The 15,293-nt window shown below is 41.0% G+C and overlaps 1 long non-coding RNA gene across 1 annotated transcript; it reads right to left on the bottom strand.

The window, feature by feature from the left end:
* Window positions 1-1,033: 1,033 nt before the first annotated feature.
* On the bottom strand, window positions 1,034-1,624 carry LOC146681636 (uncharacterized). Its single transcript, XR_014918271.1, has 3 exons — window positions 1,463-1,624; window positions 1,244-1,380; window positions 1,034-1,163 (listed from the first exon to the last, which is right to left on the bottom strand). It is a non-coding gene; the product is annotated as an uncharacterized LOC146681636 (long non-coding RNA).
* Window positions 1,625-15,293: the final 13,669 nt, after the last annotated feature.

Below are 15,293 nucleotides of genomic sequence, written 5' to 3' on the forward strand. Positions count from 1 at the left end.
CCCAAAGATGATGATTCTGACTGCAATTCTTTAAAAAAGTTTTTCTTTTACTTTTAAAAGGAGCTTTGCTGTTTATCTGTGATGTTTTATGTCATATTTTTTATGTCTTGCTAACTGTTGCTAGAGATGGTGAAAATATTGCTGCCATTGTTACTTTCCTATATTTGTATGTTTCTGGTTGTTTTTTAAAAAAAATTGAGAATAGCAACATTGATTTATTTTCACATTTTGCTTTACTGTTGCAAAATGAAAAATAGTCTAGTATTAATTATCCAAAATGTCCCTGATAAAATTAAATGACTAGAAATACAAAAGGTTTTTTTTGGTCCTAAATAAGCTCAATACATGTCTCTATCTGTGAAAGCGGAAGAGGAACAGATGCAGAATTAGCAGTAGCTATTTTTCTTTCAACAGACATTTCCTGCAATAACTGTTCAAAGAGCCTCTTCTCTGTCGTTGGTAAAGCCCTATAATATGTGTTAAAATTCAACATTTGTCCCTCATGTCCATGAGGCTTGAGCTACAGTCATTTGCATTGCTTGCAATGTCAATAATGTGGTCCACCCACCAGCTATGAATAAATTTACCTACCCAAACTGGCTCATTATAAAATCAAGGATGCCAAGTAGACGCAGTATCACACATGTAGCCGCTATGTGGCTGTTAGCTGACCTGGTGCCTTTGAGCTGACTGCACTCATATTCCACAGGCATGCTGGATGAACCCTTTGATCATATGATCTCTTCTATGGAATATTAGCCAGCTCACCCTGAGGCCTATATTTTTAAATCTAAGATTAGATCACCTCCTACAGCTTGTGCACAGTAGAGTGGGCAGAAGCTGCTGATCGCTGCTTGTCGTTGTCTTTGCTGGCATAGGGCAGAAAAATTGCAATGTGCAAAAAGTTAAAGAAAATGTGAAGCCGATGCCATCTAGAAGCAGCTGATCTATCCTAAATCATGCACAATGATTGTCATGAACCGAAGTTCCGAGCGCAGGCAGGACCCAGTAGCAGAACACACACACTAGGGTATGAGCGAATAAAGAAAGTAATTTTTATTGAAACTAAAGGTGTCCCGTGAGGGTAGCCAGAAAAACAACGGATGAAACCAGACGAAACCGAGGGACCGCACAGGGAACGCCGAGAGCGGGGCTGTGAGAGGCTGTAAAACAAAAAGAGAGACAGATTACTGGGGTGCGGAAAAAAGGCAGCATACGAGGGAAGGTGGAGTGTGCGTCTCACGGTGATAGCCGGGCCGAGTGAACCAGAGGGGGGTGGAGCTCCAAAAGGGGTCGAGACGGCGAAGCTGAATGTGAACCAAATCTCAGGCGGACAGGTGGACAGGCAGGTGGCTCGAAAAAAACACGCCGAGTTGTGATCTGGGTACACAGGGAAAGAAAAACAGTGTTAGGTCCGATGGAGAGTTTGTCATACGAGTTCTTTTCCGCAGGCGTACGTTACCGCTGAGAGGCGACTACGGACTGGCGTGGAGCAGCAGGTAGGGCAGGATTAAATAGTCCACCTGGTGATCGCCTGGGATGGGATGCAGGTGTGGGGTTAGCAGCCACGCTCGTGGGCGTGGACATCCCAGCAGCACCCCGGACGCCGGGCCGCGGACCATGACAGTGATAGCTTAACAGCAGATGTTTCTGGAGGTATTAAAGAATAGATGGACAAGAAACAATGCAGTCTGGCATTTATTATCACTTTTAATGTTGTGAAGACATAGGAAGACATGTGTGCTGCTTGTGAAGTAGTTTACTCAAGACTTAATGTCTGATTGCTCTAAATAGACTTTCTATTGGTAGTGACACAGATCAACCCTGAACTATTAAATGTTCTAATTAATTCTGTTATGTCTTTAAATAACCATCTAAATAAGATAAGACAAGAATTTTGCATTATTTTTCCCCATACCATGTCATTAAGTATTGAACCAGAAAATGAGGAAGCTAACATTATGTTTTGGCCTACAGAAGAGCTCTGCACGAAGTTCAACTGGCTAACAAGCTTGTGAAATAATTCATTGTCCTGTAGTTTTCTCAAGCCAATAAATACTGCCTATGGAATTAGAAAATGCTCAGGCCCAAAATGAGACAGCACACGAGCAGAGGCGGAGCCAGACATTTTATACACCCGGGGCTTAGCCCTAAAGGGTAGTATGCATGTGGGATTGGGGGGAGGGGTGAATGAGAGATTTTGATTTTGAAAAATAGCAAAGATACACTAGGTACTAGATACATGTTCTGATGAGTTTTGGCAAACAACCATCAAACAACCATCTGACTAACATGTGTGTCTCACCTGGCTCTTGTTCCCTCGCTGTTCTGTCCTCATTCTCCTCTCCTTATCCTTCTCTGTTCCTCTCTCTCTCCCTCTCTGTTCCTCTCTCTCCCTCTCTTTTCCTCTCTCTCCCTCTTTGTGCTGACAATCAAGCCAAACACAAACATCATCAAATATACAGTTGAAACCAGACATTTACATACTCTTCAGATAAAAACAGATACACTTTTTTAATTGTAACATCAAATCAGACTAAATGTTTATTTTTTTTAGATAAATATAAAAACCACATTTGTTAAATTTAAGAGTAGAGAGATAAATTGTCTGTATTTCTTAATTGTAAATGGCACCAAATTGTATTCAAAACTGAGCCACACTTATGGAGCTCCACAATTCTTTTCCTGGGCCCTGTTTCAGGAAGCCGGTTTGGAAAACTCAGAGTGAAAAACGACACTCACGGTTGAGTAACCCCGAACTGTCCAACTCGGAATATTCCGTTTCAGAAAGGCTGATAACAATTAGTTCAGTCAACGCGGAGTTGCTTTAACCCCAAGTGAAGCGCGCGGACGAGGATACATAAAGCCCTGATAAGCGGAGCACAGATTAAGCGAGTCACCATGGAGACGGAGGGAAAGAAGGCGCGGTCAATGTATTTCACAGCGCTTGAGGCCGAAATTCTGATGGCAGCATATGCCGATAACATGCAAATTCCGCGGAAAAAAGTAACACAGCCACAGCTGCAAAAGCATGCATGGCAAAACATAGCCGACAGAGTCAATGCGTGAGTGTTAATATAAACATTGATCGAGGGATTTCCACCCATTTAACACGTTATTTTATCATATGTTATTTTATTTGTTATTTTATACATTTTATCTTGTGATGTGATGTGAGCGCAGGTGCAACCCAACAGGCCCCAAACGTGCCTGGAAGCAAGTAAAAATGAAATATAAAAATATAGTCCAAACAGGTAAGGTGTAATTGTATTATGAGCCATAGTGCTTGGTCTGTTTGTCCCATGTAAATCAATTGCAGTTAGAGGCTACATTAATTTTCTTTCTGTAAGCACTTATTGAAATTATCTGAGCACATTACAAGTACATATTTGCTTACTCTGTATGCTCAAATGTGGCCCGTTATAGCCAACAGAAAAAAAGCGGAGGCCCGAAAAACAGGGGGGGGTCCTCCACCACCACCACTCACAGAGGCTGAGCAGTTGGCCCTCAGCCAAAACAGTGGGCGCCCTGTGGCCGAAGGCATCTCTGCGGGGACATCCTCTGAGGCAATAACCCCGCAAGACACAAGTGCCTACATAGGGGGTAAATTCAAAATAATACATGATGTGCATACATCCTTTCTTCACAGTCACCTTCGCAGTGCTACTCATTCATCTGATAAACTCTTTACCATAATGGATTATTTTGTAGTGAAGTTATTTTCCTACTGATTTTGCCTTGCCTCAGTCTTGGTTGTCTTTGAGAGCATAATGACAATGAAGTGTAAGGTGCTTGGTATGTTTGTTAATTGCCATTTGGTCCCTTGTAAGTTATAAGTGACCTGTATAAACCTCATATTCTATCAGTTGATGGTGATGGTGTACTGCATCTGGTGCAGCCTCCTGTTGAGCCAGACCAACATGCAGTTGTGAGTAATACTCCACAGATTATATGAGTTTACAGTAGAACAGCAATGTTGTTTATTTCTTTACTACAGGAAAATAATGAAGAAACATTGACAGCTGTTACAGAGGAGGAAGCAACAGAGACACTTTATGAGGTTTACATCTTTTAATACTTTGTGTACAGGAAACACAGGTGACCAATAAAGCCAGTTGAACAAAAAATCTGTTTATTCTTCTTTCAACATGTTGAGGTGATGGGTCAAAGGAAATGATTGTGACATATGGTGTCTCTGACTGCTCTTCCATCTTGTATGTCCGTGGGAGGGTCAGGATGTTCATGGTTTGGATCACTGCTGATGTTTGGTTCAGAAGGACAGTGTTCTCCTCTAATTGTGGCAATGTTGTGAAGAATCACACATGCCACAATAATGTCACATGCCCTTTCTGGGGTGACCCTGAGTCTTTGCAGGCACTGGAACCGGGCCTTAAGCATTCCGATAGTCATTTCAACTCTGGCTCTTGTCCTGCAATTAGCCAGATTATATCGCTGCTGTGGGCCCAGTTCAGGGTCAGGGTAAGGGGTAAGCAAATAGGGTAAACATGGATACCCCCTATCACCAAGCAAGTAGCCAGTGAACTCTCCTAAGACAGAAGGATACACTTCAGTTCAAATGTCCCTGAAGCAATTGGTCTTTATATATTTTAAAGTATTTTCAACTCACCATGTCCAAATTTTGTGCTCAGTGTACATTCACGGAATATTTGTGAGTCATGGACAGAGCCTGGCCACTTGGCTTCCACATTTGTGATAATGTTGGCAGCATCACATATGATCTTCACAGTGCAGAGAACACAAATTAGCATCCATTACTATGATGAAATAATTTGTTAGTTTGAAATGCTACAGGGAACTATGTACCTGTACATTAATGCTGTGGAAAGACTTCCTGTTCACATAGTCTCCTTCATTTACTGAAGGAGCAATAATTGGAATGTGAGTACCATCTATACAGCCAATCACGCCTGGGAACCCTGAAAATAAATGTAAAATTTAAGTAGTAGTTCAAGTATCACCACATCATGAATTAAGTTTTGGTCATCCTGATACCTGCAATTTTGTGGCATCCCTCTTTGATGAATCTTGTGGGTCTGTGACCGGGGAACACCACAAACGAGTACAGGAGACGTTTCAGTGCAACTGTAACATTCCTGACTGCCCGACAGACGGTAGCCTTGGAAACGTGCTCAGCGTCACCAATATTATACAGAAAGCTCCCGTTTGCAAGAAACCGAAGTGCAATACAAATAATATGTACAGAACTGAGAGCATGTCCGCGATGTGTCACATGCGTAATATATGGCCTGAGGATGTTATCCAAATAACTTATAGATTGTGCTGAGAAACGGTAACGTTCGCACAGGAAATCATCAGGTAATGATAAGATGTCCAGACGCGCTCGAATCACTCTCTCCCGGCGGAGAGCTCTGCGGAGAATTTGGGCTTCGATATCTACCGGCTCTTCAAGGAAGGGACACGCCATGTCTGAGACTTCCTACTGTCAGGTTTCCGACAAAGGGGCGGAGACAGTCAGGGTTAGTTGTGGTAAACCTGCTAGGGGGCAGGTTAGCTTCACGGCGTGTGTCGTCATAGTGACTCACTCAGGCTGCAGCTGAACTCGCTTTGTGAAACCGAAAACCCAGAGTTTTCGTTAACTCAGGGTATACTTACTCAGTTTTTCCACTAAACCGGCTTCCTGAAACAGGGCCCTGGTGTTTTGGTTGATATCTCTTGATTTTCCCATGTCAAAGAAACAGGCTCTGTGTTTTGGGGGAGTCTTATATGCATCCACAGGTGTGCCACCAATTTACTCACATGGACTCTACTAACCTATCAGAGGCTTCTTCAGCTCAGAATGGAATCGTCTGGAGTTTTCTTATTAATTAACAACAAACTTAGTGTATATGTACTCCTTAATTTGATGAAAGTGATAAAAAATAGACAGCTCTCTCTTTTTATTCTGACATTTAACTAATTCAAAATATATTTCAATATTTATTTATCTAAAACAAAGTTTACTCTAAATTGATGTTGTACAGTAAAAAAAAAATGTTTTTATTTTTTTTCCGTAAAGTGTATGTAAATATCTGGTTTCAACTGTGAATATACTGCTGTGTATTGAAATTCCTCTTGTTTTGCATAGAAATATACTGAACAACATACAAAACATGATATATAAAATAACATCTACCAGAGTTTTTTCTTTGAAAGAAGCTCCTTATGTCCTTTCTTGTATATCAGTACATTACTAAAACCGATTTAGAGTGCTTTATATAGCGGTGGAGGGTAACAACTGAAAATATAAAATAAACACACATGTAAGCTAAGACTAAAGAAACATCATTGTTGTTGTTCGGCTTTTCATGTCGCCATTTGTTGATTTACTCGAAGAGCAAGTAACGTAATATGGGTCAAGTGATCAGTTTGATATCAATCTTTCGTGATACACCGTCATATTTACATTATTTGTACAGTACGAATAATTTGCTTTGGTACCTGGTCAAACTTCAGTTCTCCTCTGTCTGCCTCGCTGCGTTTCTCCAACAGCAAACTCGCAGGCAGCAGCTCCCCCCGCCCCCTCGCTTAGTGTCTGAGCTCGGATCATACCAATATTAGGGGGGATTTACACACCATGTAAATTCTCCCTACAGATTCCCACATTGTTCACTATGTGCTTCGAATATTGTGTGTAGTTTTATACAGTTGTCAGTAAGGCATCTACAGTGGGGCAAAAAAGTATGTAGTCAGCCACCGATTGTGCAAGTTCCCCCACTTAAAATGATGACAGAGGTCAGTAATTTGCACCAGAGGTACACTTCAACTGTGAGAGACAGAATGTGAAAAAAAAATCCATGAATTCACATGGTAGGATTTGTAAAGAATTTATTCGTAAATTAGGGTGGAAAATAAGTATTTGGTCACCTCAAACAAGGAAAATCTCTGGCTCTCACAGACCTGTAACGTCCTCTGTAAGAAGCTTTTCTGTCCCCCACTCGTTACCTGTATGAATGGCACCTGTTTGAACTCATCTGTATAAAAGACACCTGTCCACAGCCTCAAACAGTCAGACTCCAAACTCCGCCATGGCCAAGACCAAAGAGCTTTCGAAGGACACCAGGAAAAGTATTGTAGACCTGCACCAGACTGGGAAGAGTGAATCTACAATAGGCAAGCAGCTTGGTGTGAAAAAATCAACTGTGGGAGCGATCATCAGAAAATGGAAGACATACAAGACCACTGATAATCTCCCTCGATCTGGGGCTCCACGCAAGATCTCATCCCGTGGGGTCAAAATGATCATGAGAACGGTGAGCAAAGATCCCAGAACCACACGGGGGGACCTGGTGAATGACCTGCAGAGAGCTGGGACCAAAGTAACAAAGGTCACCATCAGTAACACACTACAACGGCAGGGAATCAAATCCCGCAGTGCCAGACGTGTTCCGCTGCTGAAGCCAGTGCATGTCCAGGCCCGTCTGAAGTTTGCCAGAGAGCACATGGATGATACAGCAGAGGATTGGGAGAATGTCATGTGGTCAGATGAAACCAAAGTAGAACTTTTTGGTATAAACTCAACTCGTCGTGTTTGGAGGAAGAAGAATACTGAGTTGCATCCCAAGAACACCATACCTACTGTGAAGCATGGGGGTGGAAACATCATGCTATGGGGCTGTTTTTCTGCCAAGGGGACAGGACGACTGATCCGTGTTAAGGACAGAATGAATGGGGCCATGTATCGTGAGATTTTGAGCCAAAACCTCCTTCCATCAGTGAGAACTTTGAAGATGAAACGAGGCTGGGTCTTCCAACATGACAATGATCCAAAACACACCGCCCGGGCAACAAAGGAGTGGCTCCGTAAGAAGCATTTGAAAGTCCTGGAGTGGCCTAGCCAGTCTCCAGACCTCAACCCCATAGAAAATCTGTGGCGGGAGTTGAAAGTCCGTGTTGCTCGGCGACAGCCCCAAAACATCACTGCTCTCGAGAAGATCTGCATGGAGGAATGGGCCAAAATACCAGCTACTGTGTGTGCAAACCTGGTAAAGACCTATAGTAAACGTTTGACCTCTGTTATTGCCAACAAAGGTTATGTTACAAAGTATTGGGTTGTATTTTTGTTATTGACCAAATACTTATTTTCCACCCTGATTTACGAATAAATTCTTTACAAATCCTACCATGTGGATTCATGGATTTTTTTTCACATTCTGTCTCTCACAGTTGAAGTGTACCTCTGGTGCAAATTACTGACCTCTGTCATCATTTTAGGTGGGGGAAATTGCACAATCGTTGGCTGACTAAATACTTTTTGCCCCACTGTAACTATGAAACAAATTACACTCTAAAAGACCCCCCGGCTTAGAACATGTCAGAGGAAAAGGCCAAAAAGGAAAAAAGAAAATAAAAATAAACACATATTACATTATATTAGTTGTATATAGATTTTTTCTTGGCTCCATTGTCTACACCTCCAACTGGTCGCAGCAGATAGCTGTCCCTCCCTGAGCCTGGTTCTGCCCGAGGATTCTTTGGTTTTAAAGGGAGTTTTTCTTCCCCACTGTCACCAAGTGCTTGCTCACAGGGAATCATTGGATTAATTCAGTTAAGTTCAATCTATTTGTATGTAAATACTGTTGAATTGAATTGAATTGAACTGAATTAAACGTGGTTTTTAGGGGATGGAGTTGAGTGCATCAAGAAATTATAACATCTAACCAATAAAAATGACCATCAAACAACAAATTAAAAAATTAGGAGTTACAAAAAAAATTTTGTGTCAAAAAAGTGTCTAAAAAGTGTTTATAATATCAAATTACAGCTTCTTAACATCAGAAATAAACATGTTTTCAACCTAGTTAAAAATGTTGGTTTTTATGGGCCATGAGCTAAATTAATCTCTAAATAATCACTGTGTCAGTAGTGGTATAAAAGAAACTGGACTTCTTTAAGTTTCTTGAAGACATTTCACCTCTCATCCGAGAAGCGTCATCTTACAGAAATCCAGTTTCTTTACTTTCCAACCTTCCTAGATTAACATGACCTGGATGACTGAGAATCTACACAGACACAATGCTAACTATAATTTCAAATATCCACTTGTAATTGATTACACCGTGTGTATATTTCTCTAAAAAGATTCCTTGTTCCTTAACATGAGATTTTCCTTTTTTGTCAGTTTGGTTGAGTAAAAAAAAATGATATCAAATTGATATCGTTGATATAATTTGATATTATGCTGATTACGTCAGATACATTATGAAGGAATGAGCCTTGGTAGAGGAGGGCTGCAAAGTGGCTTAAATAGTAAACTGTAAATGAGCTTTGCAAGTTGGGATATGTGGAAGGATAAAACAACTCAATCAAAGCAGAAAGATTCCTGAGCAACTCAGCTGATTAGAATGATAAAAATATTTTGTAAATGTATTGAAATTGCTGGGACAATACAACAAGGGAAAAAAATTACCTACCCGTATCCACTAAAAAGTCTTAATCAGGGTCTGCCACACAATCATTTGTTGAGCATGTTACATATAGTTACACTAGACAAAGAAGATATACACCAGATCTATTCCTCTTGTTTTTCATTATCACGGCTTTTATTACTCATGTGTAAATTTCATACTTTGTGAGGTCTCAGTAATACACATGTAAATGATATCCCAGGGAAATGACAGTTCAATGTACAAAAAGGCCTCATCCACCTTTTCTGTCCACCCTGTTGAAGACCTGTCAGGGTGAGAGGATAACAGACTGTCAGTAGAATAAAATTTCAGCTACTGAGCCAAACAACTGAATATATAAAGTAATTTCACTACTTTACAGGTTTAGATATGATTATATTAATCCTAATTCTAATACTTTCAGTAACCATTTATATGGACTAGTCCTACCCCTGTTATATCAGAGCTATGAATCTATCATGTTTAATGGATACATAGGCTAACCTGGTTAGTCCAGACAAATTATGGCATGTTTTGATAGTAAAAGAAGACCGCTGCAAGCTGCTGTATCACTGCACTTTCCAAGTCAGTCATAAAGTAAGCCAGACAGAATGTAGCACTAGTGAACAGTAGACCCTTTTTAAGAGTGCAATTCCCAAGTCAGACTGCTGAGTTGTTTACATGTAGTAAATTTAGCCAAACCTTGTATTCCCAGACCAGAATTAAGATGCTAGTACCCTTCCCTGTGGGGAGGCTGGTGATGGAATCACTCTGACACTGTGTTTTCCACTTGGATATATTGAGGCTTCCCATTCAGGAAATTAGCCATCCAGCTTGCCAGTTCTCTATTGAGATTACATCTGAGGGCATCAGATAAGAACAGAGGAAAGACAAGAGCTGTCTGTAAACTGGTGCATATTCACTCAGTTCATGTGTTGAGACCCATGTTTCACACTACATTAATATCTTTTTACATCCTGCCCTCTGTCCTGATATCAAATGATGGTTTGTGTGTCAGGTGCGGCAGGCGCTAGGTGATTGGTTTAATGCGTGACGCTAATTAGCATCAGCTAGTGGAGCGTGAGCAACACTGACTATCGAAGCTGCTCCTTCAGTGCTCGCTGTGCTACCTGAGTGCCACCGGGAGTGCTGAAAGATTAACTTGTCTCATGCTAATGTGGAACAAACAGCTGTAAAAACTCAGCATCTTGATGACCTGTCAGCTATCAGTGACTTTGCCAATCTAAGACCTTGCCAGTAACCCTTAAATGATTAATTCGCTGTGACTGGATTACATTCAGTCTCGTTCATTTAAGGTGAGGCAGCAATCTTAATAATCTGACTTGCTCTTCTTCACTTTCTTCTGTCATACCTCCTTTACATCATCCTTTCCTGATAGTGGACAGCTTTAATAACAGATTTAAATCCTGTTTTCTCAGCTGTGCTTTTGGGCAGATGTTTCTATGTATTTGTGTTCTGCTGTAGTACCAAATAAGTAATCATTATCAGTTTGTCCGCCAGTTTCCTTTTTCCAACATATCAAGTAATTGTTAGGCCTACCTTATCTCACAAAGAGTGGAAGCCTGCTTATCCCAGTTTCCAGAAAGCCAAGGTGAAAGTGTCAGATATAGTTTTTTGTTTGATCCGGCATTGAGTTTCCTCCATATTTTATGCGCTAATCGATTCATCTGCAAGTAAATAATATTTTGGGTGACAGCAGGATTGCAAGAAAATGCAATTCTCCCAGGAAGGGGTGAACTGACACAAAGATACGGGTATGGGGTTGGTGTAGAAAGGTGTGGACCAGTGTGTCTTGATGTGGAAATGAGAAGCAGGAGTGCTGCTTGATGTGGACTTGCATGGGGCAGTGAATTTTGAGGGTAGACAAGTAGAAGGGACTTGAAATGTTACATTAATAAATTTATGTGGTGGTCAGATATCTATAAAAGATACAGATTGAAATGCTTCACACCAACTGCTTTTGCCAATTCTATTCTCTCGAAATTGGAAGGGGGGTCATAGTGAAAAGCCCATTTCTGTCCTTACTTGAGTGTATGAGTACCCCATGGAGTTCATTACTTAGGACCCCAAGGTAACTACGTATGTGTAACTTTTAGAGGCCCAAAAGGGAAAATGTATGCTCCTAAACAGCATGAAGTACATTTACTGATCAGACATAACATTAGGTCAAGGCAGTTTTGGCTGCAAACAAAACAGCCTGACAAAATATCAGGCAGGTGGTCATAATGGTATGCCTAACTTGTGTATTTTTACCATATTACACCCTGCAGAGCATCATCAGCCCATTCAAGACTGGAACTGGGTTTTCTTTTAGCCACATAAATAGGCACATTTTCAGAAACTAGAATATGTTACCATTCAGATTAAGTCTCATTCATTCATTTCGGCTCTTTATAAAAATCCGACCCTCTTGTAACACCCAGATGAAAAACTAAAAAGGACTGGATTTGCAACCCAGACCCTACCGCTAAACCTAGATGGGTCATCTCTGACCTGCTAGATGAACAATCAATGAGCCTGTGTTTTGCTTTCACTCTCAGATGTTAAGGTTTACTATTTTTTAAGCTAAATGGAAGGCTACAGGATTCCTGCAGCATGTTGTTATACTGGTTAGTACTGTTAGATCTGGTTAGATTTGGGTACAGATCTTTCTGTGGTTTGATATAAACTAATATCAAAGACCTGCATGTTAATTGGTGAGTCTACATTGGCTTTTGGTGTAGATAGCCCTAAAGGTACAAAAAGATGTTATTTCTAACAGCAGATGTGGAAATGTCTATTTGATTTTCCATGACCAGAGGTTTTATTGAAGTGACACCAGTCATTGAAAGTGAAAAAAAAAAGGTTATCCACATTAAACCCAAGGTCAATAAATTAATACCGTCCTGCCCTGCAGCCCTCATCAGAGGAACACACTTGTCTCATCTCTGGCCAGTGAAGTAGATGTTGCAGTGAGGTGTGGCAGCATTATAAAGAGATTATATAAAGAAGCACACAACTGAAAACACACACAAGTTGATGTGAGCCCATGCCTCACGCACACGTGCTACTACACATGCACGGCGGAGTCCCTGCACTTGCATCGCCCTTTTTCCTCAACCCCCTGGCAGCAGCAGTCTTCCAGGCTAAGCCTTGTGAATCTCCTTTTAATGAAGTCCGGAGGTAAAAAGTGCACACTCTCCCTTGCTGACAAGCAAGCGCTCGTCTCCCTTTTCATCATTACACTAATGGTTCCGGTCTCCCGCTGAGGCGTTTACTTTTAATCCACATCGATGACGCATATTAGCAAAGATTCTAGACTAGAGTGTTTTGTCTGTCACTTTTTCCCCCCAATAACACCATCAACGCCTACCTTCCTCCTCTGTTTCATCGCTCTACCTCATAGGGAGCTCAGATGATTCAAGGTCTTAATGATCCATTACTACATAATATCTATATTTACAGTCACCCTGTGCTACTCTCAGCTTAGGCATTAGAACTTTTGAAAACAAAAAGGGTGAAGGAAACAATAACCAATTGGAAAAAGTAAGTAAAGTAAATAAAAACAAAGAAACAACTCATAATACATGTATTAAAAAAGAACAACCAAGTATATATAGGGCCAGTATTGCCAATACCAATACCGATATGGATATTATTAATCTATAATGGCGGGGGGGGGGTGGGCAGCATGTCATGAATGATGAAGCAAATCATCATCAATTTGAAATTTCTGAAGACAATTTAATGACCACTAAATCACTATGACCCCCATATTTTTCATAGTGCATGTCTGAAATATATTTTATCTTTTCCAAAAAAGAAAAAAAAATAACAGTGGGGTACATAGTGAACTTAGAGGGCAGAAACAAGCATCGATCATACTGATGACCTGAGCTGACCACCTCTATTGTTTTGCAAACTTAGTTTGTGAAGGTTGAGTTCAGTTCTGATGCACTGATCGTACGTCATGGGAAAAAAGCAGGACTTCAGCAGGAGCTACAGCACCCTCTGGCAGATGGTAGAGGACCTAAAAGTCCACAGTTTAATTAACACCATAAATACATAGATTTCCATTTAATTGTGCAGGGGCATTTACATTCTAATGATGCAATTCCAAGTAAGTGTCCATTAGTAGATATTAGAGTACCAAAGTCTAAATCTGGCATTGCTATGAGCTAGAGCCCAGCTGTTGTATGTATGTTTCCAACGTATTATACCTGCAGCAAACTCTAGGTGTTGTTCAGCCATGGTGGTTCCAGGGCTGTATATAAAAGATGGACACGAACACAATAATATACCACCTTTAGCTTGTACAGGGAGTGCAGAATTATTAGGCAAATGAGTATTTTGTCCACATCATCCTCTTCATGCATGTTGTCTTACTCCAAGCTGTATAGGCTCAAAAGCCTACTACCAATTAAGCATATTAGGTGATGTGCATCTCTGTAATGAGAAGGGGTGTGGTCTAAGGACATCAACACCCTATATCAGGTGTGCATAATTATTAGGCAACTTCCTTTCCTTTGGCAAAATGGGTCAAAAGAAGGACTTGACAGGCTCAGAAAAGTCAAAAAGAGTGAGATATCTTGCAGAGGCATGCAGCAGTCTCAAAATTGCAAAGCTTCTGAAGCGTGATCATCGAACAATCAAGTGTTTCATTCAAAATAGTCAACAGGGTCGCAAGAAGTGTGTGGAAAAACCAAGGCGCAAAATAACTGCCCATGAACTGAGAAAAGTCAAGCGTGCAGCTGCCAAGATGCCACTTGCCACCAGTTTGGCCATATTTCAGAGCTGCAACATCACTGGAGTGCCCAAAAGCACAAGGTGTGCAATACTCAGAGACATGGCCAAGGTAAGAAAGGCGGAAAGATGACCACCACTGAACAAGACACACAAGCTGAAACGTCAAGACTGGGCCAAGAAATATCTCAAGACTGATTTTTCTAAGGTTTTATGGACTGATGAAATGAGAGTGAGTCTTGATGGGCCAGATGGATGGGCCCGTGGCTGGATTGGTAAAGGGCAGAGAGCTCCAGTCCGACTCAGACGCCAGCAAGGTGGAGGTGGAGTACTGGTTTGGGCTGGTATCATCAAAGATGAGCTTGTGGGGCCTTTTCGGGTTGAGGATGGAGTCAAGCTCAACTCCCAGTCCTACTGCTAGTTTCTGGAAGACACCTTCTTCAAGCAGTGGTACAGGAAGAAGTCTGCATCCTTCAAGAAAAACATGATTTTCATGCAGGACAATGCTCCATCACACGCGTCCAAGTACTCCACAGCGTGGCTGGCAAGAAAGGGTATAAAAGAAGAAAAACTAATGACATGGCCTCCTTGTTCACCTGATCTGGACCCCATTGAGAACCTGTGGTCCATCATCAAATGTGAGATTTACAAGGAGGGAAAACAGTACACCTCTCTGAACAGTGTCTGGGAGGCTGTGGTTGCTGCTGCACGCAATGTTGATGGTGAACAGATCAAAACACTGACAGAATCCATGGATGGCAGGCTTTTGAGTGTCCTTGCAAAAAAAGGTGGCTATATTGGTCGCTGATTTGTTTTTGTTTTGTTTTTGAATGTCAGAAATGTATCTTTGTGAATGTGGAGATGTTATATTGGTTTCACTGGTAAAAATAAATAATTGAAATGGGTATATATTTGTTTTTTGTTAAGTTGCCTAATAATAGTCACCTGCACACACAGATATCCCCCTAAAATAGCTAAAACTAAAAACAAACTAAAAACTACTTCCAAAAACATTCAGCTTTGATATTAATGAGTTTTTTGGGTTGATTGAGAACATGGTTGTTGTTCAATAATAAAATTATTCCTCAAAAATACAACTTGCCTAATAATTCTGCACTCCCTGTAGATCACTGCTTTAAAGAGTTA

This window comes from Copadichromis virginalis, linkage group LG23, assembly GCF_057382275.1.
Source record: "Copadichromis virginalis isolate Kocher_CV1m ecotype Utaka linkage group LG23, C_Virginalis_male_GT1.1, whole genome shotgun sequence".
Taxonomy (NCBI): Eukaryota; Metazoa; Chordata; class Actinopteri; order Cichliformes; family Cichlidae; genus Copadichromis; species Copadichromis virginalis.